The sequence below is a fragment of the Tachyglossus aculeatus genome, chromosome 20, assembly GCF_015852505.1.
Source record: "Tachyglossus aculeatus isolate mTacAcu1 chromosome 20, mTacAcu1.pri, whole genome shotgun sequence".
Lineage (NCBI taxonomy): Eukaryota > Metazoa > Chordata > Mammalia > Monotremata > Tachyglossidae > Tachyglossus > Tachyglossus aculeatus.
Genome location: NC_052085.1, coordinates 4,866,478 through 4,890,197, shown reverse-complemented (window position 1 = coordinate 4,890,197; position 23,720 = coordinate 4,866,478). Strand labels below are relative to the sequence as shown.

Genomic DNA, 23,720 nt, shown 5'->3' with positions numbered 1-23,720 from the left:
CCTTGTATCCTCCCCAGTGCTTAGAACAGTGCTTGGCACATAGTAAGCGCTTCACAACTGCCGTCGTTATGATTATCTCTGTGGCCCTTTGGCCTCATCCTGTGGGTCTCTCTTCCTCCCTTCAAGGCCCTACTGAGAGCTCACCTCCTCCAGGAGGCCTTCCCAGACTGAGCCCCCTCCTTCCCCTCTCCATCCCTCCCGCCTTACCTCCTTCCCTTCCCCACAGCACCTGTATATATGTTTGCACGTATTTATTACTCTATTTATTTTACTTGTACATATCTATTCTATTTATTTTGTTAATATGTTTGGTTTTGTTCTGTCTCCCCCTTCTAGACTGTGAGTCCACTATTGGGTAGGGACTGTATATGTTGCCAACTTGTACTTCCCAAGTGCTTAGTACAGTGCTCTGCACACAGTAAGCGCTCAATAAATACGATTGATTCTCTGTGCCTCAGTCCCCTCACCTGTCAAATGGGGATGAAGACTGTGAGCCCCCCGTGGGACAACCTGATGACCTTGTATCCTCCCCAGTGCTTAGAACAGTGCTTGGCACATAGTAAGCGCTACTATGCTTACATAGCGTGGCTCAGTGGAAAGAGCCTGGGCTTTGGAGTCAGAGGTCATGGGTTCAAATCCCAGCCCTGCCAATTGTCGGCTGGGTGACTTTGGGCATGTCACTTCACTTCTCTGTGCCTCAGTTCCCTCGTCTGTAAAATGGGGATTAAGACTGTGAGCCCCCCGTGGGACAACCTGATCACCTTGTACTTCCCAAGCGCTTAGTACAGTGCTGTGCACACAGTAAGCGCTCAATACGATTGATTGATTGAAACTTCCGCAGCGCTTAGAACAGTGCTTTGCACATAGTAAGTGCTTAATAAATGCCATTAGTATTATTAGTGGTAGTAGTAAGCGCTTCACAACTGCCGTCGTTCTGATTATCTCCGTGGCCCTTTGGCCTCGTCCTGTGGGTGCGCTCAATAAATACGATTGATTGTAACTTCCGCAGCGCTTAGAACAGTGTTTTGCACATAGTAAGCGCTTAAATGCCATTATTATTATTAGTAGTAGTAGTAAGTGCCTCACAACTGCCGTCGTTCTGATTATCTCCGTGGCCCTATGGCTTCGTCCTGTGGGTGCGCTCAATAAATGATTGATTGTAACTTCCATAGCGCTTAGAACAGTGCTTTGCACATAGTAAACGCTTAATAAATGCCATTATTATTATTAGTAGTAGTAGTAAGGGCCTCACAACTGCCGTCGTTCTGATTATCTCCGTGGCCCTTTGGCCTCGTCCTGTGGGTGCGCTCAATAAATACGATTGATTGATTGTAACTTCCGCAGCGCTTAGAACAGTGCTTTGCACAGAGTAAGCGCTTAATAAATGTCATTGTCATTATTAATAAATGCCATTATTATTATTAGTAGTAGTAAGCGCCTCACAACTGCCATCGTTCTGATTATCTCTGTGGCCCTTTGGCCTCGTCCTGTGGGTGTGCTCAATAAATACGATTGATTGCAACTTCCGCAGCGCTTAGAACAGTGCTTTGCACATAGTAAAAGCTTAATAAATATTATTATTAGTAGTAGTAGTAGTAGTAAGGGCCTCACAACTGCCGTCGTTCTGATTATCTCCGTGGCCCTTTGGCCTCGTCCTGTGGGTGCGCTCAAGAAATACGATTGATTGATTGTAACTTCCTCAGCGCTTAGAACAGTGCTTTGCGCAGAGTAAGCGCTTAATAAATGCCATCGTTATTATTAATAAATACCATTATTAGTAGTAGTAGTAGTAGTAGTAAGTGCCTCACAACTGCCGTCGTTCTGATTATCGCAGGGGCCCTTTGGCCTCGTCCTGTGGGTGCGCTCAAGAAATACGATTGATTGCAACTTCCGCAGCGCTCAGTACAGTGCTTTGCACAGAGTAAGCGCTTAAATGCCATTATTATTAGTAGTAGTAGTAGTAGTAAGCGCCTCACAACTGCCGTCATTCTGATTATCTCCGTGGCCCTTTGGCCTCGTCCTGTGGGTGCGCTCAAGAAATACGATTGATTGTAACTGCCTCAGCGCTTAGAACAGTGCTTTGCACAGAGTAAGCGCTTAATAAATGCCATCGTTATTATTAATAAATACCATTATTATTATTAGTAGTAGTAGTAGTAAGTGCCTCACAACTGCCGTCGTTCTGATTATCGCAGGGGCCCTTTGGCCTCGTCCTGTGGGTGTGCTCAATAAATACGATTGATTGCAACTTCCGCAGCGCTTAGTACAGTGCTTTGCACAGAGTAAGCGCTTAATAAACATTATTATTATTATTAGTAGTAGTAGTAAGCGCCTCACAACTGCCGTCGTTCTGATTATCTCTGTGGCCCTTTGGCCTCGTCCTGTGGGTGTGCTCAAGAAATACGATTGATTGATTGTAACTTCCTCAGCGCTTAGAACAGTGCTTTGCACAGAGTAAGCGCTTAATAAATGCCATTGTTATCATTAATAAATGCCATTATTAGTAGTAGTAGTAGTAGTAGTAAGCGCCTCACAACTGCCGTCGTTCTGATTCTGTCCGTGGCCCTTTGGCCTCGTCCTGTGGGGTGCGCTCAATAAATACGATTGATTGCAACTTCCGCAGCGCTTAGTACAGTGCTTTGCACATAGTAAAAGCTTAATAAATATTATTATTATTAGTAGTACTAGTAGTAGTAGTAAGCGCCTCACAACTGCCGTCGTTGTGATTCTGATTCTGTCGGTGGCCCCTTGGCCTCGCCGGGTGGGTGCGCGGCCCCCATTGGCCCGGCGCGGTCACGTGCCCTCGGGGGGGCGGGGCTGGAGTTGGGAGTTGCCCCCCCCCACCCCCCCCCTCCCCGGGAGGGGGGGCGTCTCCCCCGTGTCCCCCGTGCTTCGCGTCAGGCCCTCGTGGGGCGGCCGGACGGACGGCCGAGACCCGCGTGCCTCCGTCAGGCTGCGCGCGCGCTCGTCCGCCCGCCAGTCTGCGCGTGCGTCCGTCTGCGCGCGCGCCCGTCCGCGCCTCGTCCGTCCGCCCGCCAGTCTGCGCGCGCGTCCGTCTGCGCGCGCGCGCTCGTCCGTCCGCCCGCCAGTCTGCGCGTGCGTCCGTCTGCGCGCGCGCCCGTCCGCGCCTCGTCCGTCCGCCCGCCAGGCTGCGCGTGCGTCCGTCTGCGCGCGCGCCCGTCCGCCCGCCAGTCTGCGCGTGCGTCCTTCTGCGCGCGCGCCCGTCCGCGCCTCGTCCGCCCGCCCGCCAGTCTGCGCGGGCGTCCGTCTGCGCGCGCGCACGTCCGCCCGCCCGCCATTCTGCGCGGGCGTCCGTCTGCGCGCGCGCCCGTCTGCCAGTCTGCGCGCGCGCTCGTGCGTCCGCGCGCCAGGCTGCGCGTGCGTCCTTCTGCGCGCGCGCCCGTCCGCCAGTCTGCGCGCGCGCGCTCGTGCGTCCGCGCGCCAGTCTGCGCGGGCGTCCTTCTGCGCGCGCGCCCGTCCGCGCCTCGTCCGCCCGCCAGTCTGCGCGGGCGTCCGTCTGGGCGCGCGCCCGTCCGCGCCTCATCCGTCCGCGCCCGTCAGTCCGCGCGCGCGCCCGCCCGTCAGTCAGTCCGCCCGCTCCGCGCCGCTCCGCGCCGCTCCGCGATGCCGAGGCGGCGGCCGGTGATGTTGGTGTGGCTGGAGGCCGGGCCGCGCCGCTCGCCCTACACCCTGAGCCGCCTCCTCGCCCGGCAGCGCCTCCTCACCTGCATCCAGCAAGGTCAGACACCCCCCCCCCCCCCCCATCTCATTCACTCCTATTTAATAATGACAATAATGACATTTGTTAAGCGCCTACTGTGTGCAGAGCACTGTTCTAAGCGCTGGTGGTGGATCCGGAGTGATCAAGTTATCCCGCGTGGGGCTCACAGTCTTAATCCCCATTTGACAGATGAAGGGAACCGAGGCTCAGAGAAGTTAAGTGACTTGCCCGAGGTCACGCAGCAGACGTGTGGTGGGGTCGGGATTCGAACCCATGACCTCTGACTCCCAAGCCCGGGCTCTTTCCAGTGAGCCACGCTATTCACTGAGCGCTTACCGTGTGCACAGCACTGGACTTAATAATAATAATAGTAATAACAATAATAATAGTAATAATAATAATGAAAACTGTACGCAGGAAAAGGTCCTGCTTGATTTAAAAGGATATCAAAATGAAAAGAAAGAAGCCGGAGCAGAGATAGTCACGGTTGTTGAGAGAGAAGAGGGTGGAAATGATTGACTGTCAGCATTTTAGATGACAGGAAATTCCAGAAGCTTGGAAGACTGAAGATATTTTACTTGTACATATCTATTCTGTTTATTTTATTTTGTTAGTATGTTTGGTTTTTTTCTCTGTCTTCCCCTTTTAGACTGTGAGCCCACTGTTGGGTAGGGACGGTCTCTATATGTTGCCAATTTGTACTTCCCAAGCGCTTGGTACAGTGCTCTGCATATAGTAAGCGCTCAATAAATACGATTGATGATGATGATGACTTTGAGACTGTGAGCCCACTGCTGGGTAGGGACTGTCTCTATATGTTACCAACTTGTACTTCCCAAACGCTTAGTACAGTGCTCTGCACATAGGAAGCGCTCAATAAATGCAATTGATGATGATGATGATGGACTGAGCGCTTGGGAAGGCCAACTTGGCCACAGATAGAGACGGTCCCTCCCCAGCAGCAGGCTCACGGTCTAGAAATCATAAATCACCCTCCTCTTGGCCTTTCTCACTTTGCACATAATAATAATAATGATGGCACGCATTAAGGGCTTACTATGTGCAAAGCACTGTTCTAAGCGCTGGGGAGGTTATAAGGTGATCAGGTTGCCCCACGGGGGGAGGTAACTGAGACCCAGAGAAGTGAAGCGACTTGCCCAGTCACACAGCTGACAAGTGGCAGACCTGGGATTTGAACCCATGACCTCCGACTCCCAAGCCCGGGCTCTTTCCACTGAGCCGTGCTGCACATAATAGGCGCTTGATAAATGCCATCATTATTATTATTAAGCGCTTACGACAGGGCGAGGCCAGAGTGCCCGGGAAATAATCCTAATAATGACGGCAGTTGTTAAGCGCTTACTATGGGCCGAGCACTGAGAGCTCACCTCCTCCAGGAGGCCTTCCCAGACTGAGCCCCCTTTTTCCTTTCATTCATTCATTCAATCATATTTATTGAGCACTTACTGTGTGCAGAGCACTGTACTAAGCGCTTGGGAAGTAATATAGAGACAGTCCCAACCCAACAGCAGGCTCACAGTCTAGAAGACTCTCCTCCTCCCCACCCCCCCGCCCTACCTCCATCCCCTCCCCACAGCACCTGTATACATGTTTGTGCAGATTTATTACTCAATTTTACTTGTACATATTTACTATTCTATTTATGTTATTTTATTAATTTGTTTTGTTCTCTGTCTCCCCCTTCCAGACTGTGAGCCCGCTGTTGGGTAGGGACCATCTCTATATGTTGCCGACTTGCACTTCCCAAGCGCTTAGTACAGTGCTCTGCACACAGTAAGCGCTCAATACATGCGAATGAATGAATGAATAAATGAAAAGCACTGGGGGGATACAAGGTGATCAAGTTGTCCCACGGGGGGCTCACAGTCTTCATCCCCATTTGACAGATGAGGGAATAATAATGATGGCATTTGTTAAGCGCTTACTATGTGCCAAGCACTGTTCTAAGCACTGGGGGAAGATACAAGTTCATCAGGGTTGTCCCACGTGGAACTCACAGTCTTCATCCCCATTTGACAGATGAGGGAACTGAGGCTCAGAGAAGTGAAGTGACTTGCCCACAGCTGACAAGTGGCGGAGGCAGGATTAGAACCCACGACCTCTGACACCCCAACCCCATCTGCCCCCAGGCTGCGCTGCCCTCCCACAGCACACTGCACCCCAGTTTGCAGAAACTCTGTAAACACACACACACACACACACACTTGTGCATATTTATTACTCAATTTATTTTATTAATGATGTGCAGATAGCTATAATTCTGTTTATTCTTAGAACAGTGCTCAGCGCTTAGAACAGTGCTTTGCACATCGTAAGCGCTTAATAAATGCCATCACTATTATTATTATTCTGTTGGCCTTGACACCTGTGTACTTGTTTGTTGCCTGTCTCCCCCTTCTAGACTGTGAGCCTTTTGTCAGGTAGGGACCGTCTCTGTCTGTTGCCGATTTGTATTTCCCAAGCGCTTAGTCCAGTGCTCTACACACAGTACGCGCTCAATAAATGCGATTGAATGAATGAATGAACACACACACCCCCCATACGTACCCTCTGCTACACACACAAACACACATACACACCACACGTACCCTCTGCTGTCAGGTCACGGGCGTGAATTCAGCTGGCAGGTTCTCCCCAGAAGTCCGAGAACCATTCATTCAATCGTATTTCATTGAGCCGTATTTCTGGAGCGCTTACTGTGTGCCGAGCACTGCCCCAGGCGGACTCCGTGAAGCTTGGGGGGCTCAGGGCGGGCGGCACAGGGCAGCTCACCTGGCATCTGTCTGGTCAGGTGGGGTCTGAGGGCTTAGTTGCTTTCGATTCAGGGGGTGTCTCTATCTATCTATCGCTCTTTATGTACTTCTCTATCTCTACATCTTTCTGCACCTTTCTATCTCTTCGTCTTTCTCTCCAACTTTTGATCTCTCTCTATATCTTTCTGTCTACATCTTTCAGTCTCTCCATCTTTCTATCTCTGTCCACATCTCTCTATGTGTAGCTATCTCTCTACATCTATCTCTCTATATATACTTCTCTATCTCTACATCTTTCTACACCTTTCTATCTCTTCATCTTTCCATCTTTTGATCTCTTTCTATATCTTTCTATCTACATCTTTCGATCTCTCCATCTTTCTGTCTCTCTCCACATCTCTCTATGTGTAGCTATCTCTCTCCATCTATCTCTCTCTCTTTATGTACTTTTCTATCTCTACATCTTTCTACACCTTTCTATCTATCTCTTCGTCTTTCTCTCCATCTTTTGATCTCTCTCTATATCTTTCTATCTACATCTTTCGATCTCTCCATCTTTCTATCTCTCTCCACATCTCTCTATGTGTAGCTATCTCTCTACATCTATCTATCTCTCTTTATGTACTTCTCTATCTCTACATCCTTCTACACCTTTCTGTCTGTCTCTTCGTCTTTCTCTCCATCTTTTGATCTCTCTATATCTTTCTATCTACATCTTTTGATCTCTCCATCTTTCTATCTCTCTCCACATCTCTCTATGTGTAGCTATCTCTCTACATCTATCTATCTCTCTTTTTGTACTTCTCTATGTCTACATCCTTCTACACCTTTCTGTCTATCTCTTCATCTTTCTCTCCATCTTTTGATCTCTCTATATCTTTTTATCTGCATCTTTCAATCTCTCTATCTTTCTATCTCTCTCCACATCTCTCTATGTGTAGCTATCTCTCTACATCTATCTATCTCTCTTTATGTACTTCTCTATCTCTACATCTTTCTGCACCTTTCTATCTATCTCTTCGTCTCTCTCCATCTTTTGATCTCTCTCTATATCTTTCTGTCTGCATCTTCCGATCTCTCCATCTTTTATTCTCTCTCCACATCTCTCTATGTGTAGCTATCTTTCTCTCTACATCTACCTATCTCTCTTTATGTACTTCTCTATCTCTACATCTTTCTACACCTTTCTATCTATCTCTCCATCTTTCCATCTTTTGATCTCTCTCTATATCTTTCTGTCTACATCTTTCGATCTCTTCATCTTTCTATCTCTCTCCACATCTCTCTATGTGTATCTCTCTCTCTACATATATCTCCCTATGTCTCTCTCTCTCTCTCTCTCCCTCTCTCTCTATGTCCTTATGGGTATAGGCGACTGTCGTTTAAAATCTGAATATTCCAAAATGAGCAGTCCAGAATTTTAATATGGAAAATGTCAACTTATTAAAAAACAAAACCAACACCTTTCTTTAGGGCTAGGTGGGTAATATAGTAAAACGTCTCATAAATCCATGAAACTGACTGCCAGCTTCACATGTTGTTTCTGTTGTAGACTTATCCGGGCAATCTTGACAAGTTTATTGATAGTGTTTGTCCGGGAAAGGAAAAACACAGAGGCCAGCCTCGGAACAAGTCCTCTGACTTGCAGGGTGCAAGAACACAACCTCCGAATAATCGATTTCCAATTATCCCCTCTGAGGCAGAGAGGAGAGGACACAGATTAAAAGCTCTTGTAATGTATCGGTGTAGTTTGAAAGGGCATTCGAAAGGCAAAAGTATCCCTAAAGCTTGTTGGTCTGCGTGCTGCCGTAGAAATTTGGAAGGGGAACATTCTTTCAGAGTTTGGCTCGCAGTTTTCCGGGAACAAATCTGTTTGACTTCCAAGTGAGTTCGAAAGAGTCACGGAATCAAATTAGCAAAATGTCTGGCGTTCGGAAATTTTTAAAGTGCGTTAGTTTAAACTTATACATTTTGAAAGCGTACATTGTTTGAGGAGATAACGGCTTTTGGAGGAAAGTAGAGTTGTAATCACCGAAATCTTATTGTACTACAGACGAAAAGAACAATATGTATTTTAGTGACCTGCATTTGATGAATGAGATTGTTTCCTTGGAAATCAGGATTTGTTTGTGGAAGTTCAGGAACTGGTGATGTGTGAAGGATGCTGGTCCTTCATGCAGGTTTGATTTCAGGAAGGATATTATGTCATTCCATAAACCCTGTGTACGAGTCTTGATTGAATGGAAAGAAAAGCAATGTTCCCCTTATGACTTGAAAATCCATTAGGCACATTATCAAAATGACTTAGCTTTAGTTAAAAAGCTCACTGAGAGTACAAGATGCAGCCACGCTACCAGAAGTAGGCTTCTCATCCTGCTGAAGACTTTGTGTCCATTTTCACAAGGCACACTTAGGTAGAGAATTACTTTATATACAGAGCAGATAAATCGGTTGCTTGCCTGATTTGCGCATGTGCATCTGCATCCCATTTTCATTGTTTTAGCCGCGAATGAACCGTGCAGTCACACCTGCCTGTAAAACTTGTGTACATAATGATTGTCACGCCCTGCTACCAGGACACGTACTCATCCGTACATCCATTTTTCTCCTCACATCTATCTATCCTGTAACCATATGTTACAACATAACACAAAGACTGGCAGGTACCTTTATTCATTCATTCATTCAATCGTATTTATTGAGCGCTTACTGTGTGCAGAGCACTGTACTAAACGCTTTATGCCCAAGATTTCCATTGGACATCCTATAAGCCTACAGTGGTCCTTCTCTGTGAGATTGACTGTGTGGTTGACCTTTTGGGGTTTGTGAATAGGCTCTCCAGGGGAAAGAAATTAGACTTCCCAACATCACCAGAGTAACCAGTACTCCCAGTGCCGGATGCTAGATTCATTGTATCTTAGTCCATCAACTCTATGTATGGAGCGCCAGTTGTGGTACAGAAATTGTACTGAGCATTTGGGAAAGCACAACAGAAACTTCACTTATCATGTACTGGGTGCCAATTGGAATTTTTGTGCTTTTTTTATATATGTGTATATAATCTGTGCCCAGATAAAATGGGCTTCAGTTAAAATCCTAACCGTATCTTTTAACGGAAGGTGATACCAACGTAGTGGTCTCAGTGACATCTAGCCGTCATCTTTATTGCTGTTGTCTCAATGTTTCCGGTAAAGGAAAAGTTGCTCCTCACTGACTTCATTTCAATGACGTAGCATGGACGTGATTCAGTAGCAGATAATCTCCTGTGGCTGAGACCCATGGAGCGAAGAATGAGATTCTTTACCCATGAATTACTTAAGGACACTGAAGTCCAGTATGACTCTATACTTGCTCATCTTGGGGTGCAGTTCAGAAGCCTGCAAGCATTCCAATTGTAGGGATGTAAAATCCTGAAAAACTGAGGGGTGTTTGTGAATAGGATGAAAATTCACCATCACTTTCCTTTCCACTGTACCCATGTCTCCTTTTCCCACCCACAAGACTGGGAGAGAACTGATCTGAGGGGGGAGAAATTGAAAGTCCAGTCACCTCCCCCAGCCTCCGGCCGTAAGGAGTGAGATGATAAGCGATTGGATTCCCATTACATTATTTGAATCAGAGGTCACATTAGATTCTCTTCTTCCCCGTGTTGGGAATAAGTGCATTTATTTTATTTCTCTCCAAATATTGCGTGGTCATTCCACTCTCTGCCAGTCTCTATTCTCTTGGCATCTGTAATGTGTAAGACATGCAAGTGGTATTTACAACTGCTGGCTATTTATCACTTTAATGAGGAGGAGTTTGGGGGGGTGCCGGGGGGGGGGGGCGGGGGGTGTGGAGGGGTTCTTGTTAACATCTCTGTAGCCCCAATAAATAGAAACGTTTTCTGTCCATGATAAAGGGCCGTCGACCCCCAGACCACGTCCTCCCCCTGGCCTGGAATGCTCTCCCTCTGCACGTCCTCCAAGCTGGCTCTCTTCCTCCCTTCAAAGCCCTACTGAGAGCTCACCTCCTCCAGGAGGCCTTCCCACACTGAGCCCCCTCCTTCATCTCCCCCTCCTTCCCCTCCCCACAGTACCTGTACATATGTTTGTACAGATTTATTACTCTACTTTACTTGTACATATTTCCTATTTATTTTGTTAATGATGTGCATCTAGCTTTACTTCTATTTATTCTGATGACTTGACACCTGCCCACCTGTCTTGTTTTGCTGCCTGTCTCCCCCGTCTAGACTGTGAGCCCATTGTTGGGTAGGGACCGTCTCTGTATGTTGCCAACTTGTACTTCCCAAGCGCTTAGTACAGTGCCCTGCACACAGTAAGCGCTCAACAAATACGATTGAATGAATGAATGAGAGGAGAGAGAGGTTGGATTTGGGTATAGCTGGAGCAATGTGAATGTCTTTTTAGACTGTGAGCCCACTGTTGGGTAGGGACAGTCTCTATATGTTGCCAACTTGTACTTCCCAAGCGCTTAGTACAGTGCTCTGCACACAGTAAGCGCTCAATAAATACGATTGATTGATTGGAGGAGGAAGGTCTGTGAGTAGGTTTACGTACATGAAGGAAGCCAGCTCTCCTCACAGTGGAAAAATACCAACAGTTACAAGGGTAATGTAGTGAATATCAGATTTTGGTTTCAGTTAGTACTGGTATTTATTGAGTGACTGCTATGTGCCAAGCACTGTCCTAAGTACTGGAATAACTGGCAGGCAGGCAGATCGGATACAGTCCCTGTCCCTCATGGGGTCCATCAATTATTCACTGCACTTGGGGTGACGTGGTGTTTGGGTATGTGTGTGTTTGCGCGCGCTCACGGGCATTTCCGTCCAGCAGCTGTTTTTAAGGGAGAGCCGAGGTGGAGTCTTCTCGGTCAGACATTTAGCCGCCTTTTCCAAAATGTACCCTTTGAAACACGGCCCTCTCCCCACCCCCTCTTCCCTTCCAGCTCCGTTATTTTCCAGTTCAGAGGGGTGAGCTGCTTGGCAGAGGGAGAGGGGTGGAGCCGGGTTGCCACGCAGCTCAGAATCCAGGGTGAGAAGGCAGTGCCTGCTGGTTACGGTCATGTTCTCCTCGGAGCAAGGAAAAGTGAGCTACCCTGAATTTATGTCCCGTGAGTCAGAGGCTCCTGCTGTTCAGAACTCACGGCTGAAATGCAATATATAAAGGGCGCTGTTTCACTGAAAGTAAAGGAAAACAGTTGAGAGGTCAAGGATGGTGAGGGAGCGGAATGAGTGAAGGTGAAATTGGAAAATGTCGGGAAAGTAAAGTTAACTTTGGCTCTTGTCCAAGCATTACATCGTGATAATGTAATTAGGCTGGAAATTAGTCGGTGATAATTAGCATGAGCCAGTTACTTTGAAAGCAGCTGGGCTTTGAGAGTGAGAGGGATTCTGGCGCTTTCACACCGCTGAAAAACAAACTTGAGAAAAATACATTTTACAACTTGCATGGGCCGTTCCAAAGAATCCCATTCAGATTAGCTCAGAGAGGGAGGGTTTGCAGACAGGCTTAAGAAAAGCTGACTTCTCCCTCCTGCTAATAGGTTTTTCTTCTTGCGTCTGGATGCCCGGTCGCTCTCAGTGTTGAGATTCTGGGCCCTTCGTTTCCTCGGCCCTTTAGCCACCAACAGAATCAGGCACAGCCACGTGACGGGATCTGTGGTTTGTGCCACAGTGGCTTGACAAGTGAAAGGAAAACCACTCACCAAAATTTTTGTCCTCTTCGGTTGAGCAGCGAGATGTGGAAAGCTTTCACTCTCCGTCACTCCTCAAAGGAGATGGTAGAGATGGGAGAGGGGAAAATTTTAGCACGGGCCCCGGGATGCTGTTTGGATGGTTTCTTTTTTTTTGCTCTTCTACTCCCTCTCATAATCTGGAGCTCAGTAGTATTTTTAGGAGCAAATACTGTGTGCAGAGCACTGTACTAAGCACTCGTGAGAGTACAATAGACATAAGGGATGTGATTCTTGCCCACAAGGAGTTTCCAGTGTAGCAGCAACTACTTCCTCTCTCCCAACTCCTTCCTCTCTCAGTTTGGTAAAGTCTGGACTTTTGCATGAGATTAGCAATTTTTCTATATAAAACTCTCTTCTACTGTGTTTAGGGAATTCTTGGTTCTTAATTTCAGTGTGTTTTGGTTAGCATTTGGAATATGAGAATGGATCATTTTGATCTCCAAGGCAGATTATCACTCCTTTCCACAAAGCAAAGCAGTGTGGTTTAGGGGAAGGAGCCTGGGCTTGGAAGCCAAGAGACCTGGAGTCTAGACTCAGTTGTGCCACTGGTTTTGGCTGACCTTGGGAGAGGCGCTTAGTCTCCTGGGCCTCAATTTCTTCAGCTGTAAAGTCAGATTAAAATACCCGTTCTTCCTCCCTCTTCGACTGTGAGCCTCACGTGGGACAGGAACTGTGTGTACTGATTGTCATGTATCTACCTCAGCGCTGAGCACAGTGCTTGGCAGATAGAAAGTGCTTAATAAATGCCATCATTCTGAGGAACCAATCATTCTTCAACAGAAACCCACCGAGACTTTTCCTGGCTTCCTTTGAGGAGAAGAATATGTGTCCGTGCCCTGGGATGGAGTGGGTTTCAAGCCAAGAATACACATAGGAGTTGTCACATGATCAGTTTTGACATCACCTCACTAATAGTATAGGTTGTCTCCTAGCTGTCAGGAAGGGGTAGGGGGCACCTTCCAACATTTTTGTTTTATTTTTCTAAATGGTATTTATTAAGCGCTTACTATATGCCAGGCACTGTATTAAGCACTGGGAGAGATACAAGCTAAACAGGTTAGATGCGGTCCGTGTCCCACACCATCATCATCATCATCATCAATCGTATTTATTGAGCGCTTACTATGTGCAGAGCACTGTACTAAGCGCTTGGGAAGTACAGATTGGCAACATATAGAGGCAGTCCCTACCCAACAGTGGGCTCACAGTCTAAAAGGGGGGAGACAGAGAACAAAACCAAACATACTAACAAAATAAAATAAATAGAATAGATATGTACAAGTAAAATAAATAAATAAATAGAGTAATAAATATGTACAAACATATATACATATATACAGGTGCTGTGGGGAAGGGAAGGAGGTAAGATGGGGGGGATGGAGGGGGGACGAGGGAGAGAGGAAGGAAGGGGCTCAGTCTGGGAGGACTGGGGGTCACATGGGGTCACAGTCTTAATCCCCATTGTACAGATGAGCGGACCGAGGCCCAGAGAAATTAAATTGCCCAACCTCATCCAGCAGACAAGTGGCAGAGCCGGAATTAGAACTCAGGTCCTTCTGGCTCCGAGACCTGGGCTCTATCCAGTAGGCCACACTGCTTCTCATGAAGGCAAGGCATCCCTGGAAAGGTGGGATTGGGTTTTGTCACAGCCAGAGTTGAGTGCAGCAAGATATTGCTGAGAGCACCTGTTGCTCGTTTTATCTACCCAGAGGGGCATCATGGTGGAGTGGAAACAGATGGATCTTCTGCCCATCTTTAAAACTGATTCTGCCAAGTAACGGTAAAATTTAAGGCCCAACTTTCAGGAGCCTCCTGTGTTGTACATTCTTCTTCCCCATTCTACTATTTTGTTAATCGTGTTTAGGAGCGTTCGCTTGAGTTAGAAGATCTGACCGCGGCTCTGAGGAGCTTTCGATCTGGCAGGAGAGAAGTGCTACTTCTGCAGCGAAACGCTGTTCCGTAGGTACGGTTGCCATGTTGGAGTTGTGTTGGAGAAGTAGCGAGGCCTGGTGGAAAGAATATGGGCCTGGAAGTTAGGAGACCTGGGTTGTAATCCTGACTCCGCCACTTGCCTTCATTGTGACCTTGGGAAATGTCTTAAATTCTGGGCCTCCATTTGCTAATTTGTAAAATTTGGATTAAACAGCTGTTATCCCCTGAATTTAGGCCGTAAGGCCCATGTGGGCCAGGGACTCTGCCTGACTTGATTATCCTGTATCTACACCTGTGCTTAGGTAAGTGCTTGGAACAGAGTAAGCATTTCACAGATACTATAATCATCATTACTGCATGAGAAATGATTCCGAGTTAAACAACTCGCGATCAAGCATTGGCATGATAATGGACTTGCCGACTGGTGAGAGCAGGGAATTGTGGAGAAGGAGACCTGGGGCTGCTGCTTGAGAGCCGGTCCAGCGTGTCCAATGATGAGTGCACAGGTGTTTCTGATTAGCAGCTGCCCTAGTAATGTAGCCAGACAGGTGTTACATATGGAAGCACAACCACCCACAGAATCAACCCGCCATGTTCTCCGCCCTTGAAAACCATTCAGTGGGTTAGAAATAGGGTCTGGTGATTGGTCTTGTTGACTTTCCGCAGCGGATAAGTCAACGCTTCACCATTGGTTTGATTGTGGATCATTTGTCTGAATGCTGATAGTTTATCTTTTGGAGGACGCTGCGCAGGTGAGGTTTTTCCCATCGGTAAATACCATTCTTCCTTGTGGCAGTTGCTCACTCAGGCCTTTGGAAAGTACTTCGAGGGAACACAGCTTGGGTCAGATTTCCCTCCGAACAGAATGGATCTTAGTCGATTTGAGGTACGTTTTGGAACACGGAATTATGGTAGCATATGGCCTGACTGGAGCGGCCTTCTCTTGTTGTAAAACATTAACCCGCAGGTTGAGCCATAGAGGTTACAGATTGCTGTGTTCTTTTCTCTGTTTACATTTCCCTGGAAGGAAAATGACTTTTCCCCTTGTGATTTTCTTTTTCATTCCTGACCAAGTCATTAGTTGTCTGCGTATTCGTCCTGGGTTTCATTTACCAACACACCCAATCAATCAGCCAGTCGGTGATATTTATAGAGAGCTTACTGTGTGCAGAGCACTGTACTAAGCGCTTGGGAGGGTACAATGTAGCAGAATTGGTAGGTGTATTCCCTGCCCTCTCCTGAGACACCCGCCTCTCAAATTGGCTCGTGGGAATTCAGTTTGGTCTCGTGATCCGTGTGATCCTGTCTCCTAGCCCCCATTCCCTAGAAGGCCATTGACTAATCTCAGCAATGCCAAGAATGACACTGGGCTGAGACAAGGTCAGAGCAAGGCTCTCTAGAGGCTCCTGAACCCAGCAGCCCACTGAGGCAGCAGTGGCCTGAATCTTGGCTTGGCCGATCATCATCAATCGTATTTATTGAGCGCTTGGCCGATGCACCGGGAGCACTGGACCTGTATTGCTTGGTGAGTGGGTGCTGTGTAGCCAGACTGTAAACTGATCGGGGGGCCTAAACAGTCCCGCAAGTTGCTGTAGATCAATCAGTTGGTATTTATTGAGTGCTTACTGTGTGCAGAGCCTTGTAATAAGCGCTTGGAAGAGTACCTCTTAACAGAGTTGGTAGACTCGTTCCCTGCCCACAACGAGCTTCCAGTCTAGGTGTAGATCTACGGCTGGTGTTTGATTTTTGAGGTTGCCACTTGCTCCTTTAATTTTATAATTGTTCTGCTATGCATTAAGCGCTTACTCTGTGCCAAACACACTGCTCAGTTGGGGCTGGATAGAAGATAATTCGGTTGGACGTGGTCCCTGTCCCACACGGGGCTCCGCTCTTCGGGGTAGGGAGAGCTGGTAGTGTACCCTCATTTTACAGGTGAGGAAACTGAGGCACAGAGGGGTTAAGTGACTTGCCCAAAGGCGCACAGAGCTGGATCTTGAATCCAGGTCTCTGACTCCCAGCCCCGCTCTTTCCACTGGTTCTAGCAGTAGCAGTTGTCGTAGTGATATGAGCTCATTGTAGGCAGGGAATGGGGTCTGTTTGTTGTTATATTGTGCTCTCCCAAGCACTTCGTACAGTGCTTTGTACACAGGAAGCACCCAATAAATACAATTGAATGAATGAGCACTTCCTGTGCACAGTGAACACTCGGTGCTTGGAAAGGTCAGCGGATAAGACCCGATTCCCCATCCACTAAGCCTCTAAGCCACGCTCCCTCACATCCCCGTTTTATAGGTGTTCTGTAAGGTGGGCTGTGGAATAAGATTTGCTGGATCGCTTTATTGCCGAGTTGTTGCATTTGATCCCTTGACATCCCAGCGCCTGAGTCAGGCAGTTGTACTTATTGAGCGCATACTATGGGACGGGCACTGTAATAAGCTCTTGGGAGAGTACAGTATAACGATAAACAGGTACAGTCCCAGCCCACAATGAGTTGCAATCTAGAAGAACAGTCGGGGCTCCTCTGGGTCTAGGAGCCCTGGCCATCAGCATGTCAGTCTCTGTCGGCCTGCCTCCCGGAGAACACACCCTCCCCCAGGAACGCGTTGTTGGAGGGAAATGTCCCAGCGTCAGGGTAGGATCTGGGACCGACCGGCTCGGGTGGCCTCTCCCCTTCATCATCCGCCCCTTCCCGGATTCCTTCTGTCCTTCCTGGAACGTACTGCCCTTTCAGACAAGCCCTTGCACCAAATTCCCATCCTCCTCTGCCAAGCTCTGCGGTCCCCCGCTTCCCGCGCGCGGCTCAGCTCACGTGTGCCACGTGGATCTCCAAGAGCCCAAGGAGCTCTGGCAAAGCTGGCCATGCTCCGGGAGGAAGATGGGAATCGGGCTCAGTCATTTCGCCCGGAGAGGAAACACAGAATATTTATCCATTGTATCGCCCAACTCCTAAACTCCGTACCCGAACGAAGAGGCCGAGGGTGCGTTCAGAGATTGATTCATCAGGGTCGCCTGCATGAGTCAGGGAGGCGGGGGCCTGGAAAATGCCAATGTCTTTTGCAGGAGTCTGGAGAAAAATCAACATTCTGCCAGCTAATCCTGTTGGGGAACGTTTGCCAAAAGCCAAACAAGATGGTAAACAGTGAACAAGCCCTCTCCCTTCACTGTTTGCTTACCTGTGTGCCTGGTAAGCACACAGGGAGATTAATAATAATAATAATAATGGCATTTATTAAGCGCTTGCTATGTGCAGAGCACTGTTCTAAGTGCTGGGAGGTTACAAGGTAATCTGGTTGTCCCACGGGGGGCTCACAGTCTTAATTCTCCTTTTACAGATGAGGTAACTGAGGCACAGAGAAGTTAAGTGACTTTGCCCAAAGTCACACAGCTGACAATTGGCGGAGCCAGGCTTTGAACCCCTGACTTCTGACTCCAAAGCCCGGGCTCTTTCCACTGAGCCACACTGCTTCCCCAGTGTGGAAGCAGCTTTAACATTAAGAACAATGATTAATGGGGGTAGGGGGGAAAGAGAGAGAGAGACTGTGAATATAAATATGTGCATACTGATAGAGGGACATGGAAGGGGGAGGGGATTTAAATTCTCACTATATAGGTGGGTGAGATTTTATGAACTGACAGCCTGCCCACCTCTGTTGTGCTCTCCCAGCTGTGCAGTATAGTGCTGTAAATGTTCAGGAAGTACTATTGATGAAGCGATTGATTGGTAGATGCAGCCTTTCCTTTAGGCATGCGGTTTCCCCCCGCCCCGGGTTCATGCTGAGCCTCTGGGAATGATTGGTGCTGACAGCTGATCACAGTGGACACCAAAGGTGAAAAAGCCATAGACCCACTGCTAAATCAATCAATCAATCAGTCATATTTATTGAGCACTTACTGTGTGCAGAACACTGTACTAAGCGCTTGTGAAGTACAAGTTGGCAACATATAGAGACAGTCCCTACCCAACAGTGGGCTCACAGTCTAAAATCCAACCATGCCTTTCGACCTCCAGCCGAAGCACTACTTGGGCTGTTAGCGCGACACTTGACAGTCTCGGTTCGGTTTCGCAGCAACGAGCTGATGCTGCCTTCTGGGATGGCAGACTTGGAAAGAGCCACCCTGCCCTTGCCCGTCCTTTCTGGCGGCCACTTCTCTGTGCCACACCTGCATTCCCCGGGCCAATTTGCCTCAAGTTTATAAACCAGTCCCATTGTTGGTCTGGTGGAAAGACCCCCAGGTTTCGGGTCTCAGGTCTGCCTGTAGCCGGCTGCCATGAGCAAATAGTGACACTGCTATTGATTGATGGCTCAAACCACTAGCATGGTAATCCACTCATCTGCTCTGCTGAATCAGGTAGGAAATGGGGATAATAATAATAATGATGGTATTTATTAAGCGCTTACTATGTGCAAAGCACTGTTCTAAGCGCTGGGGAGGTTACAAGGTGATCAGGTTGTCCCACAGAGGGCTCACAGCCTTAATCCTCATTTTACAGATGAGGGAACTGAGGCCCAGAGAAGTGAAGTGACTTGCCCAAAGTCACACAGCTGACAAGTGGCGGAGCCGGGATTCGAACCCATGACGTCTGACTCCAAAGCCGGGGCTCTTTCCACTGAGCCACGCTGCTTCTCCAGCATCTCCTTCTGGGGATGACCCAGAAGGAGTGGGATGCAGAGAGGTGGAGTGAGAAAGCTAAGGTGCTGGAAGTCGGAGGGCTCGGGTTCTAGTCCCGGCTCTGCCACCTGCCTAGTGAATGTGGCCTCGGGCAAGTCGCTTTACCTCGCCATGCCTCAGTTTCTCCATCTGTAAACTGGGGATGAACACTAGCATGTGGCGATGAACGCTAGCATGAACACTTGCAGGGGTTTTGTGGGGAGCAAATTAAAAATAGCTAACATAAAGTACTTTAGCCATAAAAGCACCAAATAGAAACTCTGTCCCCTTCTAGACCCTCAGATCATAATGGGCAAGGAATGTGTCGGCTAATTCTTTTTTTTTTTTAAACAGTATTTGTTGAGCGCTTTTTTATGTAACAGACACGGTTCTAAGTACTGGGATAGATATGAGGTAGGGTGGACACAGTCTAAGTCGGAGGAAGTACGGGTACTGAATCCCCATTTTGCAGTTGAAGAACTGAGGCACAGAGGGTGTGAAATGACTTGCCCAAGGTCACACAGCAAGAAATTGGCAGAACTGGGATTAGAACTCAGGTCCTCTGAATGCTAGGCCCGTGCTTTTTCCACAAGGCCATGTTGCTTCCCCAGTTCTGTTGTTCTGCACATAGTAAACGCTCAGTAAATACCATTGATTGATTGAGTGGAAGGAACTTACAGTCTGATGCTGGAACTTACACTAGTTGTTTGCACCCCTTGAGATGGGGCCAGGGTGGTGGTGGCACTTGGGCAACCCCAGAAAACACGGTGTCTTGGTACACCCCCATTATTCACCCGGAGATCCCTCGGACACCTAGACTCATCCTTTATCTCGTTTTATTTCCCTCAGTAATCAAATTCATTTCTGGATGCCTCTTCAGGAGAGAAAGCAATATCATTTGAATATTATGATTAATCAGCCTCATCTTAATTCTTGTTTGTCCTTGTTTCATTTATTGCAAGTGGTGGAGGAATATTTTCGTCTGGTAATTGAGTGCATTAGCTTCTAAGCATGCAACACAACAACCTCCAGTCACTGAAAGATTGTTATTTTCCTGAGGGACGAGGGACGTTTCACCAGTTAGAGTCTAGCAAAGCCTATAAAAATTCTTTCAAAGCTAAGACTTGTCAGAGGTAAGTTAAGTTCGCTTGGTAAAAATAACAAATTAGGCGGTAAGGGAATTGCAAACAGCAGTAATAGTAGTGATAGCATGTATTGAGCACCTGTTAAATGTAGTGTACTGTACTAAACAGAGTTCCTTGCCTTGTGGATTATAAACCCTTGGAGGGCAGGGATTGTGTCTTCAGTCCCTCAAAAATGTAGTTCAGCGTTGGCACACAGTAGGTGCTGAGTAAATGCCGCTGATTTATCAAGCCCTTCGAGGTAGGAAAGCGGCCTGTGGCCCCAAAAGAATGGTGATTCCTTGAGTGTACTATCTCAGTGTCAGAGGTGACATCTGAGTACATTGTAAAGTGCCCCGGGATTGTCCACAATGTCTTTAGTGCAGTTCAAACTGTTTACTATACCTTCCCCTGCCTTCTGGGAGCTTCCAATCCAAGGCAGAGTGACACCCATTTTGTAAACGTATTTATGCCTGTCTCCTCCGAAAGAATGGAAACCCCTTGTGGGCAGGGACCGTGTCCGAGGCTTCTGTTGTGCTTTTCCCAGCTCGTAATGCAGTGCATCGCACTCAGTGGGTGCTCAGTAGGTACTGTCACTGCCGTTCCCCATCACGCAGTACGTGGGCCGGCACACCGACGACACACCTGATTGTATTGTTGGTTAGGGACTGTCTCTATATGTTGCCAATTTGTACTTCCCAAGCGCTTAGTACAGTGCTCTGCACATAGTAAGCGCTCAATAAATACGATTGATGATTGATGACCCCAGTGTTTGGTACGGTGACCGGCACATATGTATAAGCACTTTAGAAATACCACTATTGCCACACAAACGTGCGTTAGTGAGGAGGCGGTTGCTAGAAATATCTGTGGGCCCAGTGAGACCTCTTCCTTCCCTCTTGGGAAGCCTTCCCAAGTGGGAAGTGGGCTGTGGGAAGGATCTCGAATGAAGGGGAGACGCCATCCCAGACCCACGTATCCTTGTCTCAGCGGTTGCAGAGCCCTGGGAGACTCGCTGCCCCCGTGGGAGGGACTTGGATTCTAATTCCAGCTCTTCCACTCGTCTGCTGTGTGACCTTGGCCAAGTCCCTTCACTTCTCTGGGCTCAGCTACCTCATCTGGGAAATGGGGATTAAGACTGTGAGCCCCACGTGGGACACGGACTGTGTCCAACCTGATTAGCTTGTACTCACCCCAGCTCTTAGTACGGTGCCTGGCTCATAATAAGTGCTTGGCAAATACCTTTTAAAAAACAACGTGATGGGGGACTTCTTCCTTCTGGACCCAAGAGAAGGTCCCCACGGTCCCCACCCCAACCCGCCTGTGATCCGCCTGTCAATCAATCAATCAATCGTATTTATTGAGCGCTTACTATGTGCAGAGCACTGTACTAAGCGCTTGGGAAGTACAAATTGGCAGTTCCCCTGCAGCCAGTTGGCGTGAAAGCCAAGATGCGTTTCTTGTTTGAACCTGCCGCGGCGAGGTGGAAAGCCGTCGATACGTTATGAAATGTTTTGATTGAGGCCGCTCCTAGATATGACTGGCGGCGGGGGCGGGATGGTGTCCGGAGGAACAGTAGGGCTCGGACAAGTTCCAGAGCTTCTCTAGGCAGCTCTGCCTGTTCCTGAACAAGAGGATTCGAAAGTCTATTGGGTTTTTCTTTTTCCCTCCGCCTTTTGGCCGCCCCCCCCCTCCCCCCCACCGCCAACCAGTATCCCGCCTCGTAGATCCCTCTCAACGGACATCTTAGGAGGCGGGTTGGACACTTTCCAGAGACCTACAGCAAGACTGATTAAGGGAAGGCAGGTACTGACTGATAGGGAAGGATAAAAGCGGCCGAATGTATTTGGCTTGGCAAAGTGGCAGGAGAGAGGCCGGGAGAGGAGTCCACTTACTGCTACAAGCCTGCTTTTGCAGGGTGTTGCTCAGAGAAAGGTCCTGGGCAAATCCTGTCTATGTTCTTACTTTTAAGAGGGGGGAATTGTTGTAACTAGGGAGCCCTGTAAAGTCAAACTTGAAAAATAAGTGATTCGAACCATTCGGATATAATTTGCCCCGCAGAAGGATGTTGACATTGCTTCTGGCTTAAATTCGGTAAAGAGGCCTTTTGGTCATTTCGTAAAGGGGAAACTCGAAGGGTGCCAGATTTCAGAAGCTTTATTTTCACAAATTATATACCGTCGTAAATCAGGCTGACTTGCAGGAGAAGGTTTGAAGTAGCAAGATGAATATGGAGGAAAGTGTAAACGGACATCTCTAGGGATTCCTGTTTGCGGTGTGTGAACCACATTCTTAAGAGTTGAGTCAGGATTTTATCAAGAAGGTGAATTGCAAATTCGGGCCCTTCCAAGAAAAAATTTCGGAAGGTAAAGATTTTAGGAACAACTGAATCAAGTACATCTGTCTTGTGGGCCCCTCTGGTGGTTATAAGCTTAAAGAAAAAAGAGAACAACATTCAGGTGAGCCTTCAATCAATCAATCAGTCAGTCATATTTATTGAGCGCTTACTATATGCAGAGCACTGCACTAAGCGCTTGGGAAGTACAAGTTGGCAACATGTAGAGACGGTCCCTACCCAACAGTGGGCTCCATAGTCTAGAAGGGGGAAACAGAGAACAAAATCAAACATATTAACAAAATAAATAGAATACCTTCAGTAAATCTTTTCCAGGGGTCATCAGAGTTAGATTTAATTTACTCCTCAGTGTGATTTCTGGAGTCTGCCTGCAGCCCCCATTTGTTTCAAAGTGAATCAGATTCCTGAAACCAACCTACAGGTTTCCAATCAAGCAGTGATATTCATGGAGCATCTGATGAGTTTAGAGCCCTGTGCTAAGATTCTGGGGAAAGTACACAGAAGCAGGACACAGGTTCCTTGCCTTCAAGGAGTTTACAGTCTAATCCGGGGAACAGATCAAAACAATTTACGGAGAGTGGGAACCGGAGGAAGAACAAGGATGACATAGCTGAGCTGAATGAATACCAGAGTATTCTGAGGACAGCCGTAACCTACAGGGAGGTTTGTTGGGTTGGCATCACTTGGCTGTGGCGAATCAAGTGGGGAAGACTTCCTGGAGGAGGTGGGATTTTAGAAGGATTTTGGACAGTGGCTCAGTTGATGGGGAATTACTAGCACTAGGTTAACCCCAACCGAATTTGCTGTACAGCGGATCTGTGGTGATGGGAAAGAGCCACTCTGAAAGAGTCATTTTTTTCCATCTTTCAGGAAATGGGGGTGGTGTTAACATTGGCAATATCAAGCTTCAGTTAAGCATTCCTGAGCTCACAGGGACTGAAGATTTTTCTGACACGGAGGGAGGGAGGGAGGGAGCATTCTAATCCCAGCTTCACCACTTGTCTGCTCTGTGAACTTGGGCAAGTCACTTTATTTCTCTGTGCCTCAGTTACCTCATCTGTAAAATGGGGATTAAGAGTGAGCCCCATGTGGGTCATGGACTGTGTCCAACCTGATTACCTTGTATCTACCCCAGCGCTTACCATATGCCAGGCACTGTTCTAAGTGCTTAAGAAATGTCATTATTATTATCTTTCTTTTTTTGAGAAGCAGCATGGGAGTCAGAAGGTCGTGGGTTCTAACCTGGCCCCACCTCGTGTCTGCTGTATGACCTCGGGCAAGTCACTTCACTCCCCTGTGCACCAGTTACCTCAACTGTAAAATGGGGATTGAGGCTTTGAGCCCCATATGGGACAGGGACTGTGTCCAACTTGACTCATTTGTATCCACCCCAGCACTTAGTACAGTGCCTGGCACATAGTAAGCGC

The 23,720-nt window shown here is 47.8% G+C and overlaps 1 protein-coding gene across 4 annotated transcripts in view; it reads left to right on the top strand.

The window, feature by feature from the left end:
- Positions 1-23,720, top strand: part of STARD13 (StAR related lipid transfer domain containing 13) — a 326,179-nt gene that overhangs the window by 213,599 nt on the left and 88,860 nt on the right. Inside the window, exon 1 of one of the 4 annotated variants that reach the window (XM_038761768.1) lies at positions 3,665-3,739. The exons of the other annotated variants lie outside the window; for them this stretch is intronic. The gene's annotated coding sequence lies outside the window, so the exon portion shown is untranslated. Of the gene's footprint in view, positions 1-3,664; positions 3,740-23,720 lie in introns of those variants that run through there. 4 annotated transcript variants of the gene reach the window in all.